Raw genomic sequence first — 15,882 nt, 5'->3', positions numbered from 1 at the left:
TCCACCTAACTATCCTAGAGTCCAGTCCACAGTCCTCTAGTTTACCCATCAGAACATCATGGGGAACTCTGTCAAAAGCTTTACTGAAATCGAGGTAAACAACGTCAACACCATTCCCGCGATCCAGTAAGCTCGTCATTTGATGAAAGAAGGAAATGAGGTTGGTTTGGCAGGACCTGTTGGGGACAAATCTGTGCTCACTTCCCTGGATCATCAAGTTGTTATTTAGGTGCTTGCAGATTGATCCCTTTAAAATCTGCTCCAGTATCTTTCTTGGAATAGAGGTCAGACTGACTGGCCTGTAGTTTCCTGAGTCATCCCTCCTCCCTTTTTTGAAAATTGGGATAACAACTGCCCTCCAGTCTTATGGCATGTCCCCTGTCCTCCAAGAGGTCTGGGAGATGATGGACGAAAGCTCTACAAGCTCCCTAGAAAGTTATTTGAGCACTCTTGGGTGTATATCATCTGGCCCAGGGGATTTGTACTCATTCAGTGCAGCCAGGTGCTTCTCAACTACCTCTCTGTCCATGTCAACCAGCAGCTGGGATGCAGTGTCTTGCCTACTACTATCTCTGGATGAGTCTGATCTCTTCTTCAAGGACCCTTGACGAACCACGGAAGACAGATCTCCATGTGTGGAGGGTTCGGGGGGCGACGAGGGTCGCAGGCACCACGATGTAGGAGGCGTAGGCGAGTGGCAGGAGGACTCTGGGGGCCCCGCCCCTCTCCCTCCTCGGAGAGGGAGGTCCCGGGGAAAGGGGATGAAGGAGGAGACGGGGCCGGAGAAACGGTCCAGGATGGACTCATTTCCTCGGCCACCGACGCAAGGGGGATGTGCTCGATCCTGAGTGCGGGACAGCTGGAGAAGCCCGACCTTACCCCTGGGAGAGAGTTTGGAGATGCCGCGGCAGCTGCCGTCGGAGCTCGTATTCTTACCGGTAGGGAACACTCCCCTGCACACCCAGACTCAGGTCGAGAGCCACAGGGAATCGCAGGAGGGCAGGACTAACAGAGGAACGCACCATAGGGAAGGTGGAAAGGTGATGGGCAGGTTAAGGAAGCAGTAGGGTTGCTGGAGAAGGAAAGGGGGGGGTGTCACCAAGGGGAAGGAGGATAAAAGGAGGGAAGCTGGAGAGCCGAGGAGGATATCGGAGGCGACTGGCTGGGCCGGCGAGAGAGACGAGGAAGTGGCTGTTGACCCCGAGGAAGGAGACTCGGGGAGTGACAAAACTCCCCAGTCCTTTCACGTCTGAGGCTCTCTCGCTTCCCTCCTACATCCTTCGTCAACACGGCAAATGGTTCTACAAGGTCTGGGGACACCCCAGAGCGCAACATAGGCATTAAGCCTTTTTGCTTTCTCTCTGTCCTCTGTCAGAGTTTCTCCATTTCCACTCAACAGTGGGCCCATCGCCTTTTATCTTGCATTTGCTCCTCACATATCTGAAGGTTTTCTTCTCGTAGCCAGCCTCCCTAGCCAGCTTTAGCTCACTGTGTGATTTGGCCTCTCTGATGGCTGACCAAAAGTGCCTAGCAACCCGCAGATACTCTTCTTTAGAGGTATGTCCTTGCCTCCATTTCTTGAACATTTCCTTTTTCTCCCTTAGCACATCTCGCAGTTCTCTGTTTATCCACATTGGCTTCCTAAATCCCCTACCATGTTTCTTTCTTGTTGGAATAGTGATGGCTTGAGCTTGCAAGAGCTCTTGTTTTAGGAGAGCCCACCCTTCACTTGCTCCCTTCCGTTCCAGCAGTCTTGCCCATGGAATGATTCTCATCAAGCCCATGAGTTTATTAAAATCTGTCCTACTGAAATGTAACATACATGTGTGGCTACGAAGTTCCTTGGTCCCCCATAGCAAAAGAAATTCTAGCAGAACATAGTCACTTCCCCCTAAGGTCCCCACCATCTGCACCCTATCTACCATCTCTTGCCTGTTAGTCAATATTAAGTTGAGTATGGCTGAGCCCCTCGTAGCTTCCTCCACCATTTGATGAAGTTGTCAACCAGACATATGAGGAATGTGCATAAGGTTGCCAGGTCTAGGTCGGAAAATACCTGGAGACTTTGGGGGTGGATCCAGGAGAGGGCAGGGTTTGGGAAGCGGCCTCAGCATGGTACAATGCCATGGTGTCCACCCTTCAAAGCTGCCATTTTCTCCAGGGGAGCTGATCTCTGTCAGCTGGCAATCAGTTGTAAAAGCGGGAGATCCCCCGGCCCCACCTGGAGGCTGTCAACCCTAAATGTGCATGACTATGGAAACTTTGCAGAGTTTGTCTCCCAGCACACATCAGGAAAGTTGAAGTCACCCATAACTACAAAGTCATGTTGTTTAGATATCCTGTCAAGCTGTTCAAGGAGGGCAGCATCCACGTCTTCATCTTGGTCAGGACTTAGGTCGTTAGTAGCAGACTCTAAACACAATATGTCCTCCCTTCCCTTATCCTCACTCACTTTCCACTGGACTGTTGCCCTCCCCCTCCAGTATTTCTTGACAAATAAACCCTCTCCTCACCTAACAGTACCACTCTGCCTCATCTTCGACCCTTAACTCACTGGAAAAGACCATGCTAGGAAAAATTGAAGGCAATAGTAAAAGCGACCCAAAATGAGATGTATTGACTCAATTGAAGAAGCCAAGGCCATCAGTTTGTAAGATTGCTAAGATCTTTTTTGGAGGTCGTTAATTCATAGGCTCGTTATAAATTGTAAGTCAAGATAGCACATAAGGCGTACGCACACACTCTCCTTTCAACGCAGAAAGAAAAGCAAAAGGAGAAAATTAGAACGATGCCGTCACAATTCTGGAAAGGCCTCTGTGTTAAGCCAGGTCAGCAGCATACCCAAGATCTAGCCAAAAACCAAATGCAGGACAGCTAGAGAGTACTGCAGTCACTAACGCCATCACGCTTCAATGTTTGTTGCACAGAATTAAAAAGAGGGGGGGGGGAGTTCTAACGACTGCACGTGAATCTGTCCCAGGGCGGCGTCTTACGTATCCTAACCCACATCCCACCCAGCGCCCACCCCCACCCTTAGTTAAACGTCACTTCCATACACCTCCCGTTGGAACCTGACTATCGCGATCAGTTGTTCATCCTCGCGCGAGAACTGCTAACTCACGCAATTCTCTTCGGCCGAAAGCGATCGGCAATTTCCGTCAGTGCCAGACTCTACCAGTCGAGCAAGGAACGAATCGATGCAAGAGGGGTCCTTGTGGGTTCTTTGTGGGGGGACGATGACGGGGCGCGGGCTCAGGGGCCAGGCAGAGGTGTCGGCAAAGCACGCCAGAAAGTGTTTCTGGGTTGGGGCTCCGTGCGCCAGGCGGGGGTGCTGAGTTCGATTATTCCGGCCTGGCCATGGCGCCTCTCCTCCCCCCCGCCATGGCTCCCCGTGTCCCTGCTCCTCTCCTCTCAGTGAGCGAAAGTGGCCGCCGCCGCCGTCCCAGCGCCCGCAGCCGCCGCCTCCTCCTCAACAGCAATAGCGCGGCCGCCATCTTGGCGAGGCAGAAGCCGAGAGGCATCGCGGCAGTACACAAGCAGCGCCATCGCAGGCAACGCAGCTCAGGGCCGGCCGGAGCGAGCGGAGCGGGCAACCCAGGAGTCACTCTGGGCCCGAGCCGTGCCACGCACCCAGGTGAGACGCAGGCCGGGCAGGTGCTAGCGCAGCGGGGACACTTGGGGACAGGCCCCGGCGCCCCTCCTCAATCGCCCACCTTCCCAACTCCCGCAGCAGCGTCCCCGGTAGGAAGGCCTTCTCTTAAAGGGACAGGCCCTCTCCTATTCCTCCTTTGTTTGGGGGGGGGGACACACCCCAGCGCGGAGGGGGCGGGGCGGGACCCAGCCAGCCTCCCCTCTTTTACAAGACACCTCAACGAGACGAAGAAGGTCGCCTTAGGTGGGGCCTGGGGCACCATTTGGCCTCGGACCGGCGGGCGAGGGTGTGACAGTCACACTGGACTCCTTAGTAGTACACGTGCGCCCTGTGCAGCCCACGAAAGCTGAGGACAAGCGGGCGCTCGGCGGTTGGGTTGGACAACCCCGCCTTAGCTAGAGTGCCGCTGTGGCACAACACCGATGCGTGGTGAAAGGCGTGTGACAAAACAGTAGCTCGTTTTCGAGTTCAGGAGGGCACCTGACCAGTATGCTAGTATACTTGTCAATCATCTATAAAATCAAATAAAGAGCAACTATCCTTGGCATGATGTTGGTCTTGGTGTCTAACCTGAAAAAATTAACACATGATCACGTAGGACATGCAGCGCACAGGCCTTATAACAGGTATATCTTCCTGGCACACTTTCAAGTGGAGATTGGCAGTCTGGTCTGGTATAGGTGCTGTGCCAGTAGCTGGCACTCCTGGCTGCAAAACGAAAAGCCTGATTGCTGGGTCATCCACAGTGACTGGAAATTAGTGACTGGTAGTCATCAAGTGCTGTCAGCGAAAGATGTGGGTTTCCATAGTTTCTTAGAAAAACTTACTATTATTTGAAGCATAGTAAGATTGTTGCTGCCTTGGTCCCTCTGATGCTGGCATACTTCAGTGATCATTGTATAGATGTACCTGTGACTGAGGAGTTTGATTAATGCTTAACATGTCGTGCTCAGGCTGCTAGTTGAGTTGAGAACTCCTACTGTTGTGCAGAGACTTTCAGGATGCTACTTATCTCTATGTTGTCAAAGGCTTTAAGGCCCGGAGTTCATTAGTTGCTGTAGATTTTCCGAGTTGTGTGGCCATGGTCTTGGCCTTGTAGAACCTGACGTTTTGCCAGTAGCTGTGACTGGCATCCTCAGAGGTATAACACAGAAAGATGGTGTATTCTTCCATCTTTCTGTGTTATACCTCTGAGAATGCCAGTCACAGCTCCTGGCAAAACGTCCATCTTTCTGTGTTATACCTCTGAGGATGCCAGTCACAGCTACTGGCAAAACGTCAGGTTCTACAATGCCAAGACCACGGCCACACAACCCGGAAAATCTACAGCAACTAACTACTTATCTCTGTTATGTTATCTACCCTCGCTGAGGGTGTGCTAGGTACTATCAAATCACTTCTGACTCTTAGCAACCCTCTGAGTTAATGGCCTCCAGAATGTCCTATCTTGCAAACTGAGGTCCATGGCTTCCTTTATTGAACCAGTTCGTGTTACATTGGCTCTTCCTCTTTTCCTGCTGCCCTCACCTTTTCCTAGTATTATTGTCTTTTCCCAGTGAGTCTTCTCATAATATTACCAAAGTACAATAGCCTCAGTTTAGTTGTTTAGCTTCTAGGGATAGTTCAGGCTTGATCTAGAACTCACTTATTCATCTTTTTTTGGTCATCCGCCGTATCAGTAAAACTCTCTCCCTAACATGACATTTCAAATGAATCAACTTTCTTCCTGTCAGCTTTCTTTATTGTCTAACTTTCACACTCATACATAGTAATAGGAAATCCTGCAGTATGAACTATCTTGATCTTAGTTGCCAGTGTAATATCCTTACACTTAAAGATAATTTTAGCTCCTTCATGGCTGCCCTCCCCAGTTTCAATCCTTCAGATTTCTTGGTTGCAGTCTCCCTTTTGGTTGATGATTGAACCAAGGAATAGAACATTTTTAACAATTTCAATTTCTTCACATCAGCCTTAAAGTTGTGTAAATCCACAGTAGTCACTACTTTTGTTTTCTTGATGTTCAGCTGTAATCCTACTTTGGCACTTTTTGCTTTGACTTTCATCAATAGTCATTCCAAGCCTTCACTGTTTTCTGCCAATAATGTGGTGTCATCTGCATATCTCAAATGCTTCCCCCAATTTTACTCCACTTTCATCTAAATCTAATCCATCTTTCCTTATGATATCTTCTGCATATAGATTAAAGAGACAGGGCAATAAAAACATCCTTGTCTGTCCCCTTTGCCAGTTGGAAACATTCTGTTTGTCCACATTCTGTCCTAACAGTAGCCTCTTGTTTGGAGTACAGGTTGCGTATCAGAGCGATCAGATGTGGCATGCCCATTTCTTTTAAATCAATCATAACTTTTCATGATCGACACAATCAAAAGCTTTGCTGTAACCTATGAAACACAAGCTGATTTCTTGGTGAAATTCTCTTGTATGCTCTAGTAACTACCGTAAATCTGATCTCTAGTGCCTCTTCCTTTTCTGAATTCAGCTTGAACATCTGGCATTTCTTGTTCCATATAATGGTAACCATTTTTGTTGTAAGATTTTGAGCATCACTTTACTTGCATGAGAAGTTAGTACGATGGTCTAATAGTTGCTGCTGTCTTTGACATCTCCTTTTTTCAGATTTTTTGGTGTATTTGTTCAGCTTTATTCTAATCTTTGACAGTAACAATTAATGGCTCAAGTGGTTAAGACGCTGAACTGCAGGCTGTGGAAGGTCAGTAGTTCAGCAGTCCGAGACCCGGGTGCCGCAAGACAGGGTGAGCTCTCGTCTCTAGTTCCAGCTCCTGCCAACCTAGCAGTTTGAAAGCAAGAAATTGCAAGTAGATAAATAGGTACCACTTTGGTGGGAAGGTAACAGCGTTCCGTGCTCCTTGGTGTTTAGTCTTCGACAGCGCTGGCTCTTCGGCTTTGAAACAGAGATGAGCACCGCAACCCTAGAGTCGGATTCGACTGGCTTTCGAGCAAGGGAACCTTTACCTTTTTACCACTATTTATTTCTTTATTTATTGGATTTTTTTTTTAGCCACCACTCACCCAAAGGGTCTCATGGTGACTTACAGCATTAAAACCAATTAGGTAAAAACAACATAAAACAAATAACAAATATAAAATATTAACATTAATATATTAAACTATTAAAATATATGGTTATCACCATACTCTCATAAAAACAGCCCAAATATGTGGTTACCTTTCAAAGGCCAACCTAAACAGTTCGGCCTTGCATGCCCTATGGAAACTAAACAAGTCTGGCAGGGTATAACTGTCATCTAAGAGTGCGTTCCACAGGGTAAGGACCACAACTGAGAAAGCCCCTCCCCTAGAGACAGCTAACTGAGCCATCCTGGGGCCAGGCACCTGCAAGAGGCCCCAGAAGATGGCCGAAGGGAGCATGGGGAGGGGGTTGTAATGGGAGAGGTGGTCCTGTAGGTAGGACGGTTCCAGACTGTTAAGGGCTTGAAAGGTTAGCACCCCAACACTTTCAACTGGATCTGGAAACTAATTGGTAACCAGTGCAGCTGCCTCTGAGTTGGAGTAATGTGAGCTGACCAGTGTGTTCCAGTCAGCAGCCTTGCAGCTGCATTCTGGACCGCCTGCAGTCTCCAAAGCATTTTCAAGGGTAGCCCTACATAGCACAAGTTGCAGTTGTCCAATCTGGAGGTGACCATTGCATGGATCAATGTGGCAAGGTCTAACCCAGACAAATAAGGAGCCAGCTGGTGGGCCTGGGATAGGTGAAAAAACCCTGAACGTGCTACCATGGACACATGTATATCCAATGATAGTGCAGAATTCAGCCATGCCCCAAAGCTCTTTACAGCTGTCAGCTGAACACCATTGAGTCTTGGGAGTGACCATCCAGCTAGCATCTCAGTCTTTCTCAGCCACATGACCTCCGTCTTGGACGGATTCAGCTTCAGCCAGCTCCCCCTCCCCCGTAACCATTGGACTACTGCATCCAGGCACTTATCCAGTGGGAGGATGAGCTGAGTGTTATCAGCATATCGATGGCATGCAAGTCCAAACTTCCTGATGAACTCAGCAATTGAGTGTGCATGCACACACACACACACACACACACATCAGATTGAGCCCTGTGGGACCCCACAGTACAGGTCTCGTCAGGAAGACCTTGCCTCCCAGATAGTGATCCTCTGAGAGCATTCCTGGAGGAACAAGGAGAACCAACTAAGGGCAGTGCCCCTTATTCCCAGAGAGGCATCGTGATCGATCAGGACCAAATGGTCAACTGTATGTAAGACTACTGATAGATCCAGAAGGATCAACAGCACCAACATACCTTTACCCAGATGTAAATGGAGATCATCAACCAAAGCAACCAGTGCTGTCTTGGTCATGAAGCCAGGCCTGAAGCCCGATTGAAAAGGGTCCATGGCAGCTGTCTCAGGAAAACCTGGAGCTGCTCAACCACTGTTCACTCAGTTACCTTCCCCAGAAAAGATAGATTAGATATTGGGCATTAATGTTGTAGCAGGGAGAATAGAGCTTCTCCATCTTCTGCTTCCAGTTATGTAATTTATTTGATTTCTGTAGTGGTGGTCCGGTGGTATCCACATATACAATCGTCTGTTCAGTTGCCTGGAAGATGTATTTGCAATGAACAAATTGTTGTCTTCATGGAATTGTAAGAGTTGCCCTTGTGCTTCGTTTTGTGCTCCTAGCCCAAATCTTCCAACAATATTTGATTCTACTTTGTTTCCTATTTTCACATTCCAGTCACCTTTGATTATCAGCACATTTTGTTTAGGTGCATGATAAATTTCTTCCTGGACACTTGCATAAAAGCTTTCAGTTTCTTCCTCATCAGCATCTCTAGCTGGGGCATAAACTTGAAGGATGTTTATCTTGATAGACTTTCTGTGGAGTCTGATATTATTGGATCGGTTTTTGCATTATAGCCCCTGACTGCTCACTCACTATTAGAGCAACGCCATTTCTTCTGTGTTTGTACTTTCCCAAGGAAAACTCTTTTTAAATATCTGTCTGGAAGAGTCATACTCTAGTCGACTTTAGTTCAGTCACTCTCAGGATTGCAATGTTTAAATGTTCAGTTTCTCATTTTATAATTTCAAGCTTACCTTGAGTCATACTTCACATGTTCTGTTTCCTATTATATGCATTGAACAGATTTGGACTTACCTTTTGCATCCATTCACATCCACAACCACACATCTTTTTGGCTTTAGTCCAGTTGTGTCATAATTGCTGTTCATAGCTGTCCTCAGCTGTTCACCAGGGACTTTTCCCCAGTATCATTCTGAAAAATCTGTTGTCTATTTTTTGTGTAGAAGCTGTTATGGACAGGGCATTGTCCACTCTACCACAAGGTTATTTTTATTTGATTTATATAAAGTTAGTGACAGGGCACTGCTGCTGTGTGTCAGCATGCAGTTGATTCAGAATTATAGAATCAATACTTCCAAATTTGGGATATGGAAATTTGAATTGTAGAATCTACTTTGGTTCTTGTATTATGTCAAAATTGATATTCTGTTGCAGAATGTTATATGACTGTTTTGGTCTGGACTGGTAGTCTGATTTCCTTCAAGTTTATTGAATGTTTTAAGACCCTGGGCTGTTATAAGCTAATCTCTTCCCTTGTCTTTGATTAAAAACTGGAATATATTCATTGTCTTGGGGGGGAAATGTTGAATGGTAAAAAATGCATACTTATCACCGTGTTAGCTATGCATCTTGACTCTAACTACCCCTTTCTGGCAACTAATCCCCCCCCCCACATACCCTCTCTCTACCTGTATGTAAGGCTTGAGGGAATCTGTCACTGGTTCCCAAAGTGGGGGTTGCTGGAACGATCCAGGTGGGCTGGAACGATCCAAGTGCAGATCCACAAACTGCATCTTTTTGTCCACTTCTTGAAGGTAGATGTCCAGGGGGGCGCTGAGTAATTCCCCCCCCCCGAAAAGGGGTCGGTAGGCCAAATAAGTTTGGGAACCTCTGATCTTAAGAAGTGTGCATGTACATGATAGCTTATACCCAAAATTAAACTTGGTTGGTCTTGAAGATACTACTGGACTCAAACTTTGTTCTAATGCTTCAGACCACACATGGCTACCCACTTGAATCTATAAAACCCTGAACTGCTGCCTTGAGGCCTTTTTGGGGTAGGTATGGACTAATAAACAGCAGCTGAATCCCAACAAATGCATTTTAAAAAACCCCAGAACAGAGCAGTTGTTCTCAAACAATTCTGCAAAATAAGTTACTTGAATTTTCATTTTACAGCTGGGGAGAGGAGATGGGTAACGAGATCTTATCTATGTTTACCTGGAAATAAACTGCAATGAACCCAGTGGAACTAATTATCAAATAAAGTGTTCATAGGATTGCACTAGATGAGTAGCCCTGTTAATCTGTTGTACCAAAATAAAACAGAAATCCAGTCAGCATCAGTACCCTCAGTCAATGGAACTACTCACCAGTAGAGTATTGGAGGAGTTAGTCTCTGGTCCACCTCCTTTTCTACATGTATGTGACAGGTGGTCTTTAACACAGGACTGCAGTTTGGCCGTGACTGTTCAGACTAGGGTTACCAAGTGTTGGCTGGAGATCTCTGATTATAATTGATCTCCAGGTGACAGAGATCAGTTCACCTGGAGAAAATAGCCATTTTGGAAGGTGGACTCTATGGCTTTATACCCCGTTGTAGACCCTCTCTTCCCTAAACCCCACCCTCCTTAGGCTTCGCCCCCAAAATCTCTAGGTATTTTCCAACTTGGAGCTGGCAATCCTAGTTCAGACATAACATGAAGCTATGGTTTATTTTAACTGCAGATAGTTTGTGGACCTAGAATTATGCTCACAAATGCTCACTGAAATCCTGCATTCTCTTGGCAAATGCTGGTGTCATCACTGTCATGCTTTCTACCACCTTCCTGCAGAGACTTGGCCGGTATCTCAGCCTCCGTTGTGGCAAGGGCAGCATCAAGGAACAAGCCAGGGTTCAGCCAAACTGCCCACATTTGTATGTCATGCAAAACCGTAGTTGGTTAATAAACCAGCTTCACACTGTAGTTTCATTTTCTGGTTTGATAGATGCCAAATAAGTATTGTTACCAGAGTGGTACACATTTGAATGATCACATTGATCATAGTTCAATTAAAGCATGGTTTTGCATGACACTTGAATCTGGTAATTTTCTTTTCTAGGCCTCTCTAAGGCTGAGAGTAAGTCCCATTGAATAACATGAGACTTACTTCTAAATATCCTTCCGAAGTCTGAGGAGTGTGGGACTTAGACCCAACTATCCCAGATTCCATAGTAAGAGCGCAATAATAATTACAGTATGGCATACTTCAAAGTAAAATGTGTTTGTACTAAACATTTTTATTCATTCTTTTAAAAAACTTTATTAAAATAGTTATATCTCACTCAGCTGCTTTGTTAATACTTTGAGCTGCAGACATAAACGCTAACCTTAAAATGACAAAATACCATTTTCAGTTTCAATTTCTGGCTAACAATCAGTTCCTTGCAGTCCTCTGTTTACTGAAACAGCTGCAGTACTTGTGCTTAAATTGCAGAAGCAATTTAATGCAGAAGCAATTTAAGGGGGAAATAGTTTGGGTTTTTTTCCAGTATGGTGATTAAAGAACTTTTTGGTTTGGTAAAAGCCACTCTGAAAAATACTGAGGCAACACTGTTGGACCAGAAATGTTATACTCAGGTTGTGATAAGTCTTATATAGAAATTTTGTATTGGAGAGGGGATGAGACCTATATTATCATTGATGCACTATTACTTGGTTATGCTTTCTGCCATATAAAAGGAAAAGTTAGTAACACATAATGATGCTTAAAGCAAATGCTTGTGATTATGTTGCAATGTAGCTCTTACAGAAGCCAGTATTAACTCACTAGTGCGTGTACAAGGGCTGTTGAATAATTATTCAAGGTACTGAAACATTCATTCACTGGCTATCAAGTTCATACCTTTCTAGATTTTTTCCTTGTTGTCACGAAGTTAGTGAGGCTGTAATCTCATTTGTAGAAGAAGGAGTTGGACATCCTTCTCTTCCAGAATGTGCTATCAATGAAGGATTGGCACTAGGGATGTCATCCTCCAGGTGGGACCTGGGGATCCCCTGGAATTACAGCTCATCTCCAGACTTCAGAGATAGTTTCCCCAGAGAAAATGGATGCTTTGGAGTGGGGACTCTGTGGCATTGTACCCCCACTGAGTTCCCTGTCTTCCCCAGGCTCCATCCCCAAATCTCTAGGAGTTTCCCAACCTGGATCTGGCAAGCCAATTCTTAGCCTGGGTCTGGCAAGCCTACCCCCTACCCCCCGCTGGTGGCCAGAAGGGACCTGGCAACCCTATTTTGCTGTTGTGAACTTTGGCTTTGCTGTAATAAATGATTGGATTGGCAAAAAACAACAACCCTTCTTCTAAACAGTCCTCTTTCTGTAAAACTAATGTATATTTTAGACAACGTACAGTCCATATTCAAAGCCTGATTATTACAGGGGCTTGTGTGAGATCACATACCCTGTTAATTTCCTTGTTAACACATGGAATTTGATTATTTGCTGTTAGATGGGAATGCGCCGGAGTCACAGCTTGACAAAATATCTGTTGTGTACCAGCTGAACAATGTCACTTAATTCATGAGGCTTCTGTACTTTTAACACTGTACACGCTTGCATGTGTTCTAAAACTGGAGTTGGATAAAAGCCTGATTGTAGTATAGGGGAAGAGTTTTGAAACAGCATATTATCTTCTACTTGTACATTTAATTGTAGCCCTTGGATATGAAATCTTGCATAATATTTTAATAAAGTGGAATTTCCTTATGTGAATTATAGTCATTTGTTCTTGCATGGAGTAATATTACCAAATTGATTTCTTACTTTCTTCTTTACCTTTAGAAATAATACAGTGTATTGTTGAAAATCTGGTAAACCTAGATGAAATATTTTCAACCTGGATAAAACAAGACTTCTGTATATATAGCTTCTCATGAGCTAGGTTTTTGGTATTTAGCAGATGTCTTGTCCCATCCTTGATTTGATGTTGACTTTAAGATGTATGGTTCATATCATATCATTTGCTGCCATTTATCTATTTGATTTTTAATATATTTTCTCTAAGAAAGCAGTGCACATAGTCACTTCTCCCATTTTGCCCTCAGAACAATCCTGCAAAGGTGGGTTAGGCTGTGAGAGGGTGACTCACCCACAGTTGTCCAGTCAGTTTCGTGACAGAGTGGGGGGTTTGAACTTGAGTCTCCCATGTTGTGCTCTGAGATTCTAACTACTGCACCATACTGGTGTGCTTTATATGGGGTTTCTATTATCATTCTCCATATCTTCAGTATAAAATATTGCATCTGGCCACCTGACTACAGAGGGACAACAGGAGCATATTTTGTGGTAGCTTTGGCTAGTTACTGTTTTAACCTGTTTTACTGTTTTAACCTGGCATTTATGCCCCTGTTAGCCACCCTGATCCTTCGGGGAGGGCGGGATACAAATAAAAAAATAAAAAATAAATAGTTGTGGACACTGTGCACCATAATTTTGTTCATAAACAGAATTGGGGTGAACAATGAAGTGGATAACCCAAGTGTAAATTCTGGCTGTTGGGGAAAAAATATAATTCTGCACTAGTAAGTTTTTGAAAAGGGGCTGTACATCTGTTATCATAATGCCCTTGTATAGGACTGTGGTATGGCTGCTTTTGGAATACAGTTCTGGCTGCTATATCTCTAATGCTGGAAGAGGTGCAAGGAAGGGCAACCAAAGTGATCAGTGGGTTAGAGCATATCTTCTGTGTGAAGAAAGGCTGAGGAGTTTGAAGCTTTTTGATGTAGAGAAAAGATGACCAAGGGAGGCATGATAGAGGTTTATGAAATTATTCATGTGGTTGGTAAAAGTGGACAGAGAGAACTTTTTCTCCTTCCCATAATAGTGGAACTCTTGAGTACCCAGTGAAGTTGATGGGCAATAGCTTTTGGGCAGCCAAAAGGAAGTACTACTTCAGTCAAAACCAAGTGTGTAGTATTTCTTGCCATGGGATACAGTGATGGCTGCATGTTTAGTTGGCTTTAAAATGCGTTTAGACAAATTAATGGAAGATGGATCCATCAATGGCTGTTTTCCACAATGACTGAATGGAACCTCCAGGTTGAGAGGGCATTAACCCTGTGAATGTTAGTGCTGGAGAGGGGGTACCATGGGGAGCTGCTTTGGCCTCCCTGTGCTGCTTGTATTCCTTCTGGGACATCTGTTTGGCCATTGAATAAAACAAAATGCCGAAGTAGATGGACCGTTGGTCTTCTCCAACACAGCTGCTCTTATGTTGTTATACTGCCCAATTTCCTAACTGTGGTAAGAACTTTAGGATTGCCCCACAAGCCTGTGTGCTTCTCCCTGTGGATCAGCATTTCTCTTTCCCTTTTGGCTGCAGAGTTAAGTGTTTGCCTCAGTTTTAAGAATAACCATAACTGCAAGCTGTTATTTTTCATGAATGTTTTATGAAAGCAGTGGTGCATGTACCAGTAACCACTCTTCTAAAATGGATAGGATGGGAGGGGGTGTTTGAAAGGGATTAGAAGGCCAGTGAGGAGTAAATAAAAGTAAATCCCCCCCCCGTCATTCATATATGTACATGCATTCATCTGTCCATCCTCTGGTGCAAATATTCAGGGCTGTGAGAACTCCAATCTGAACTTGCAACTATAACCAATCTGATTTCCCTATAATGAAACCTTTAAAAAGTAATTGTTACTGGAATACTCTAAAATGGTGTGGTCTGTCCCCTTTTCTTTCCCTTTCTTTCTCCCCCCAAGCCAACCCCCCCTGTTATTTGTCTTTCTCCCACAAAGCCCATCCCCCCTTCTTTGTCTTTCTGTCGCCCACCAAGCCGATCCCCCCTTCTTTATCTTTCTCTCCCCAAGCCCCTCCCCCCTTCTTTATCTTTCTCTCCCCCACAGCCAATCCCCCCTTTTCTCTTTTTCTCTCACCCCCAGCCAATCCCCTCTATTTTCTTTCCCCTCCCAAGCCAGTGTCCCCCTCTTGCTCTTTCTTCTCACCCCTTTTCCCTACCTTTGAGCCTGACAGCAGCTGCAGTGCCTGCAATCCTGGAGCAGCTCCAGGCAACGGCTAGTCCCAGAGCCGCTCCCAGAGTTCCCCGCTGCTGCGGGCGGGCCTGGAGTCTTACATGTGTTTATTAACTTTTGAGGGAATAACCCCATCTCCATTTTTTTTTAAAAGATCTCGGATTTTTCAGCAAACTTGGGGAATCACCCAAGTTTGCAGAAAAACCTGTTTGGGGTAAGTGTGGCCCCAGTCTTCAGGTTTAGGTATCTGCATATAGGAGGCACACTTGGGAAATACATATATAGTCTGAGCTCCTTGGAGGAAGGGCAAGATGATCAAGGTGATATGTATTATTTTTCTGTTTTTATTAATTTTGAATGTCTGAATTGTTTGGGAGTACCTATAAGTCTTGTATTCATTTTTATTCTTTGCTATTAGTACATACCTTTGTTTCAGGATGCAGCATTACTACCAGCTGGGAAGGTGTTTATGTGTCATGGAATCCTGAAACAACTGACTCTATTCCCAAGGTGTCTCACATTGCATGGCTGCAATTCTCCCAGAATTTGAGGTTATCGTCCCATTCAGCCAAGCCCCCATCCTCTCAAGTAGCCAGGAATTGCAGGTTTATGTTATTAGGATCAGCTAAAATTGATCATAAGAATAACAAAAAGGAATAGGGGGAAGGAAATAAATGTTGCACGTGATGAAAAGCATCCTATTTCTCTTCTTTGTCTTAAAAGATACCTCTGCATGTTAGCACTGTTATTAGCACTGAAGGTGGACCTGAACTGCTGTTGCTTTTTTTTATTTTTCAAAGGACAGCTACAAGTTGTTCTTGTAGACTTTGCACCTAAAATTAGTTAACAACAATAATTTAAAACTGCTGGTAGGCAGAAATCTGATCAAATGCCATCATGAATAAAACTGTCTTCACTTGCCTCCTAAAGACTGAGAGTGAGGGGGCCAGATGCACCTCCCCAGGGGAGGTTGTTCTGTAACCATGGGGGCTGCCACTGGAAAGGCCGTCTCTCATGTAACGACCAGATGAGCTTCTTTGGTTGATGGGACAGTCAAGTGGTCCTCTCCCTGTGATCCTGGTTCTAAGGCAGGAATGTATGGGAGAAGACGGT

At 45.2% G+C, this 15,882-nt stretch overlaps 1 protein-coding gene across 1 annotated transcript in view; it reads left to right on the top strand.

The window, feature by feature from the left end:
- Positions 1 to 3,211: 3,211 nt before the first annotated feature.
- The window catches only part of INO80 (INO80 complex subunit), a 106,893-nt gene continuing 94,222 nt past the window's right edge, over positions 3,212 to 15,882 (top strand). Inside the window, exon 1 of the mRNA XM_015429521.1 lies at positions 3,212 to 3,634. The gene's annotated coding sequence lies outside the window, so the exon portion shown is untranslated. The remainder of the gene's footprint in view (positions 3,635 to 15,882) is intronic.

The sequence above is a fragment of the Gekko japonicus genome, unplaced genomic scaffold (genome assembly GCF_001447785.1).
Source record: "Gekko japonicus isolate JY-2015 unplaced genomic scaffold, Gekko_japonicus_V1.1 scaffold251, whole genome shotgun sequence".
NCBI lineage: Eukaryota > Metazoa > Chordata > Lepidosauria > Squamata > Gekkonidae > Gekko > Gekko japonicus.
Note: the sequence above shows the minus strand (reverse complement) of the source record. Positions and strands in the feature narration are given on the sequence as shown.